The sequence below is a fragment of the Trematomus bernacchii genome, unplaced genomic scaffold (assembly GCF_902827165.1).
Source record: "Trematomus bernacchii unplaced genomic scaffold, fTreBer1.1, whole genome shotgun sequence".
NCBI classification, from domain to species: domain Eukaryota; kingdom Metazoa; phylum Chordata; class Actinopteri; order Perciformes; family Nototheniidae; genus Trematomus; species Trematomus bernacchii.
In genome coordinates, this window is record NW_022988082.1 from 3,230,524 (window position 1) to 3,237,469 (window position 6,946).

The window sequence follows — 6,946 nt, forward strand, 5'->3', positions numbered from 1 at the left end:
TTGTATCTGCTCATTGTGTGTTAAGACTCATCAGTTCCACCATTGAGGGAAGAGTAAAGATGACTCAGCTGACAAGGACTTTGCTTTTTAGACATATTTTATTCTCCCTCCACTGTCATAATAAGTTGTTGTTGTGGACTGTTCCTAAAGGTTTAAAGTGCTCTATATCCCAACTTCTGATGGGTTTATATAAATGTTGGGACAGACACAGTAAGAAGAAAATTGACAGTGGTAATGTTTCAAATGCTATATGTTGATCTTGTGAGGTGAGATCAAAAGAGGGATTGAAGGAAAAAGATATGATTCTACACTGTATTGAAGTAAACATGTATTGTTTGAACGGGTTTTGATAATCACTTAGAAAAAGAATGTTATTCTCACTTTTAAACTCACTGATCCAGAGATTCTGTGTTTCACACACCAACATTGGCTGTTATCATCTCTAAGAGCCAGATGCTGTTTCTAAGTCGTTAAAGACATCGTAAAATAGGAAAAGATCCCCTGGGAAAGGAATGTAGAGTAAGATAAGGTAAAGATAAACATTGACTTTTGACCTGGGGTGGCTTGGGATCTCACATGCTGGGCAGACCTCTGATTGAACCCGGCCAGAAGCGAATCCAGCCAATCAGGACACTTGGGGGAGGTTAGCAGTTTAAACAGCTCCTCCCCAGGGGTTCTCTAATTCGCTTGGGAGAAAAGTGGGAAGGAAGAATCGACAAATCTCCGCCCCAAAGACAGATAGAAATACTGACGTTTGTGTGTGTAAAATTGCTTTTGGGTTTGGTGAGTTGGTTTGATCCCGATATCTGTGTCCGAATCGCATCACAGACCTGAAGTCCAATTTCTTTTTGGTTTGATGAGTTGGTTTGATCCCGATGCATTTATCCGAATCGCATCACAAATCTAAAAGCCCGGGGTACCCGGAGTACTCTGTATAACTTGTATATGTGTTTGGTTTCCTACTAGAAGTAAACTCAGATAATTTGTTATAACTTTGATTCCGGTGTTTTCAATTCCTTTCTTAATTTAATAGAGATCCAGCCTCATCCAACGAACGGCGCGTAGCAGAGGTATTCTACTCCAACACCATACACCCAGACCCACTGGCAGAGGAGGTGGCACTGGTCTCCTGCTCTCTCCCAAATGGAGCTTTTCCCTCTACCAACTTCCTAACTTCACTCCTTCCACCTTTGAATTCCATGCCGTTACTGTAACCCATCCTATACAATTAACCATTGTTGTTCTCTACCGTCGCCTTGGGGGACTTCTTGGAGGAATTAGATAATCTCCTCTCACACATCCCTGAAACTGGCCCTCCCGCTGTACTTCTCGGAGACTTCAACCTCCAGACAGGGAAGATATCGGAACTAACATCTCTTTTAACCGCCTTTGCTTTCTCACTGTCTCCATCCCCACCAACTCATAAAGCTGGCAATGTCCTTGATCTCATATTCTCAAGGAACTGCACTACTTCTAACCTCTCTGTAAACCCACTTCACACATCCGATCACTTTTTCATTTCATTCTCTCTACCCCTTTCCAAACATAACAAACTAATCTCTTCTAATTCTGCACCTGTCTGCCGTAACATTCGTTCCCTCTCCCCCTCTACCTTTACCTCATCGGCACCTCTATTGTTTCCCCGACTAAGACTGCAAGGAATCTGGGTGTGACCCTAGATAACAACCTGTCCTTCACTGCAAACATCGCTGCTACAACCCGCTGCTGCAGATACACTCTTTACAACATCAGGAGGATACGTCCCCTCATGACCCAGAAAGTGACGCAACTTCTGGTCCAGGCTCTCGTCATCTCACGCCTAGACTACTGCAACTCCCTCCTGGCTGGTCTACCTGCATGTGCCATCCGACCTCTGCAGCTCATCCAGAATGCAACAGCTCGTCTGGTCTTTAACCTTCCAACATTTTCCCACACCACGCCGCTCCTCCGCTGACTTCACTGGCTTCCAGTAACTGCTAGAATCCACTTCAAGACAATGGTACTTGCGTACCATGCTGTGAATGGATCTGGCCCTTCCTACATCCAGGACATGGTTAAACTGTACACCCCAGCACGTTGTTGGAGCAGAACACCTCTGCTACGCGCCGTTCGTTGGATGAGGCTGGATCTCTATTAAATTAAGAAAGGAATTGAAAACACCGGAATCAAAGTTATAACAAATTATCTGAGTTTACTTCTAGTAGGAAACCAAACACATATACAAGTTATACAGAGTACTCCGGGTACTCCGGGCTTCAGGTTTGTGACGCGGTTTACAGGTAGACAGACCAGCCTTCAGGAAACGAGAAGTACAGACTTCAGGTTTGGGATGCGGTTTACACGTCTCTAGACCAGCCTTCAGCAAACCAGAAGCATTTTTACACACACAAACATCAGTATTCATATCTGTCTTTGGGGCGGAGATGGGTCATCTCTTCCTTCCCACTTTTCTCCCAAGCGAATTAGAGAGCCCCTGGGGAGGAGCTGTTTAAACTGACCACCTCCCCCAAGTGCCCTGACTGGCTGGATTCGCTTCTGGCCGGGTTCAATCAGAGGTCTGACCAGAGAGTGAGATCCCAAGCCACCCCAGGTCAAAAGTCAATGTTTATCTTTACCTTATCTTACTCTACATTCCTTTCCCAGGGGATATTTTCACCTAAACTATCCTCCTTCAGACATTTAAACTCTTCTCCTCCTATTTAACGATGTCTTTTAACGACTTAATGCCCGCATCTGGCTTTTATGGATGATAAGAAGGAAGTTGGTGTGTTGAAACACAGAATCTCTGGATCAGTGAGTTTGAAAGTAAGAATAACATTCCTATTCTAAGTGACTTATCAAAACCCGTTTGTGATTACCTAAAACAGTTTAAACAATACATGTTTACTTCAATACAGTGTAGAATCATATCTTTTTACTTCAATCCCTCTTTTGATCTCACCTCACGAGATCAACATATAGCATTTGAAACATTACCACTGTCAATTTTCTTCTTACTGTGTCTCATCCCAACATTTATATAAACCCATCAGAAGTTGGGATATAGAGCACTTTAAACCTTTAGGAACAGTCCACAACAACAACTTATTATGACAGTGGAGGGAGAATAAAATATGTCTAAAAAGCAAAGTCCTTGTCAGCTGAGTCATCTTTACTCTACCCTCAATGGTGGAACTGATGAGTCTTAACACACAATGAGCAGATACAAGGCACACAACAACAACCACATGTCACTAAAATGGCAATAAAAGTAGCCACAGAAATCAGAAAAGACATTATCATACTTTTCCCTCTTTTGGTAACACATAGTTCTGTAGAATAAAAAATACCAATCCCTTATATTGTGGGATATAAAAATAAAGTTGAAAGTTCCTCAAAAAATTGATTGTTCAGACAAAGTTCCACACCGGCTATATCAACCTGTTTCAGCGGGAAATGGAGTTCCCTGTGCCGTCTTGGTTTGCCATATCTTCGTCCCCCCAGCCCGCTGACGGCGGCTTCTGGGGTGCTTGCTAGAGAGATGTGGCCTGATTGTCCTCCCCCGGCCCGCTGATGGCGGCTTCCGGGTCGACTGTTGGAGAGATGTCCTCCCGATCCTCCTCCTCCGGACTGCTGATGGCGCCTCCTGGGTCGACTGCCTTGACGAGAGCCAGATCTGTTCTGATGTCGTCTAGGGTCCTCGCAGCTGTTTTTCCCGACCGCACAATGGCTCCAGTGGTACCAGTTGTCTCCCTTTCCATCTGGGCGGACGGCATGGGAGGTCCCCTCCAACCAGACGTAATCTGCTGTGTTGGCCTTGTGTTTCTCGGGTCCCCCTTTTGACGTCAGCAGCCTGTGTGGAGAAGTCTCATACCAAGCCCTTAAGTTGCTGGAAATATGGTTTTGAAATCATCTCTTCTACTTCTTTAGTGTTTATTGGCGGCACCAACTAGACTGGAGTGTGGACAAGAGACTATGCAGAAAATAATAAACAAAATAAAAAAATTTAAAAATTAAAAATTAAAAATTAAAAATTAAAATAGAACAAAAATAAAAATAAAACAAAAAAGGAACAAACTAACAAAACAAAAATAACCAAAGCTAGATTATTTTAAATGTATCAATTTCTCTTAAAAGCAACAAACTCACATACATATTGTCTGATGTATATCCTATCCTTTTCCCCTTTTTTCTGAAATAGAACGCCGTTAACGGTGTTCCTATTTTCAGAAATATCGAGCCTTATACATCAGTTATTTAATATCAGCTATATATTTATTATTACTATCACTTATATATCAGGCATTAAATGTCAGCCTTCTTCCATGATTGACCTCGTCTACATTATCTGACTTATATTGATACGTGTCTGTTTGTATTTATTTAATATACTGGGCAATTTATTGATAACTTTTTGAATCTCCCTCTTTTCTTAACAACTGGAGCTATGGCTACTTTGAAATCTGACTTGGTTAAGAGATGATTTGTTTATTGGTGAGAGGCACACTCTTGCCCTCGTGATTGGGTGGGGGTAGGTAGTTAGGGAGAGTTCCTTACAATCTCCAGATCTTCCTCTCTAGAGGTCACGCCTGTCTTTGACCCTGTGTGCTGCTGTGATTCTGCAGCACCTCAGGACAGAGAAAGGGGGAGATCTCTTCCCAAAAGTGTAAGCTCCCACATGAGCAACATAGCAACACATTAAACTCTCCCTGACTTGTTTGTAAAGCGTTCTTTAAGGCCTGAATTGAGTCTTCTGTTGTGTAACGGAAAATCCCATTTCCAAAAGGGGTCAGTTTAATAGTCCTCATCATATTATCGCCCTGTGCTTGCATGCTAGGACCTAATTCTCTTCCTACATGTTTTAGCTCCATATTAGCAGGGTTCACTAACATGGTTGGTTGATCCAGTTTAAGATTTTCAATATCTGCCATTACTATTTCCAACATTCCTTTTCCCTGAATATCAGGTCTAACAATGTGTTTTCTTTTAGGAGTATTAGATGGGATACTCATAAGTGGCATTTGTGAGCTATTATCTCCGTAGGGTGGAGGTAGGGTCTCAGACATTATACCACCTGCTTGTTGCTCTCTGTGTCTATGTCTTCTGCAATTCTTTACCCACAGTTCTTTTTACTGGATTTGTCTCTCAAGTATTACACAGATTTGACTTAAAAAAAAAATCACACAGAGCTTTTCATACCTTATCATATCACAGTCAGGCAAATTTTTATTGTGCGATGTTTATTTCAACAGATAGCGTGACTTCCAGAAGCAAGCTTCTACAATCTCCTCATGGTGATTGCGACTTCAGGTCAAGAGTTAAAACTCAGTCAACAAAATCTCTTTATCGTCACGTTTAATGAGCCTGATTATCCCCACAACAGTTTTGTGATGAGATACGGTCGTTCCAAATAATTAGTTGGAGGTCGCGTCTCTCTCCTCCTCTATCACCCACCATATAACAATTACAGACATTTTATACATTTAAAGCACCACGAAAGGTAACCGCATTAATCAATCTTATCATGATCTGCGGGGAATTTAACCCTTCTGTTTTTTACACCTCCGTAGTCTTTAATTAAAGCACTGTAAAGCAACCGTATTAATCAATGTTATTTTGACTTACGGGGAATTTAACCTATACTTCTTTTACAGCCTTACAGTCTTCGTATTTAGTGAGTGAAGGGCTGGGACTTATCTACCCGCCACACTCAAACACTATTTTTGCTCTAGGTCCAGGACTGAATACCCTTCTCTAAGCACTTCCCCAATATCCCCAACTTGTAATATGTATTGTATTTCCCACCGTGACTAAGAACACTGAGAACGCTGCTGACAACTCTAAATTTTTAGTATAATCAATCACAGATTTTTGATAGTCAAAACAGGCGTCTGCTCACCTTTTGTATATGGCCATTGGTTTAGTTGTCACCAGTATCTCTGTGTCCTCCCCCTGGACTGGATTCTGTCCCCTGGCTATCGGTGTTCCTTTCTAGAGATAAGCACTCACTCCGTCGGGAAAGTCACCGCTTGTTGGAGCAGAACACCTCTGCTACGCGCCGTTCGTTGGATGAGGCTGGATCTCTATTAAATTAAGAAAGGAATTGAAAACACCGGAATCAAAGTTATAACAAATTATCTGAGTTTACTTCTAGTAGGAAACCAAACACATATACAAGTTATACAGAGTACTCCGGGTACTCCGGGCTTCAGGTTTGCGACGCGGTTTACAGGTAGACAGACCAGCCTTCAGGAAACGAGAAGTACAGACTTCAGGTTTGGGATGCGGTTTACACGTCTCTAGACCAGCCTTCAGCAAACCAGAAGCATTTTTACACACACAAACATCAGTATTCATATCTGTCTTTGGGGCGGAGATGGGTCATCTCTTCCTTCCCACTTTTCTCCCAAGCGAATTAGAGAGCCCCTGGGGAGGAGCTGTTTAAACTGACCACCTCCCCCAAGTGCCCTGACTGGCTGGATTCGCTTCTGGCCAGGTTCAATCAGAGGTCTGACCAGAGAGTGAGATCCCAAGCCACCCCAGGTCAAAAGTCAATGTTGATCTTTACCTTATCTTACTCTACATTCCTTTCCCAGGGGATATTTTCACCTAAACTATCCTCCTTCAGACATTTAAACTCTTCTCCTCCTATTTAACGATGTCTTTTAACGACTTAATGACCGCATCTGGCTTTTATGGATGATAAGAAGGATGTTGGTGTGTTGAAACACAGAATCTCTGGATCAGTGAGTTTGAAAGTAAGAATAACATTCCTATTCTAAGTGACTTATCAAAACCCGTTTGTGATTACCTAAAACAGTTCAAACAATACATGTTTACTTCAATACAGTGTAGAATCATATCTTTTTACTTCAACGTGCACTCCGCTCTGCATCGGCCAAACGGCTCGCTGCACCCGCACTTTGAGGGGGACCCAAGTTCCCATCAGCAAAAACACGTCGGTTTG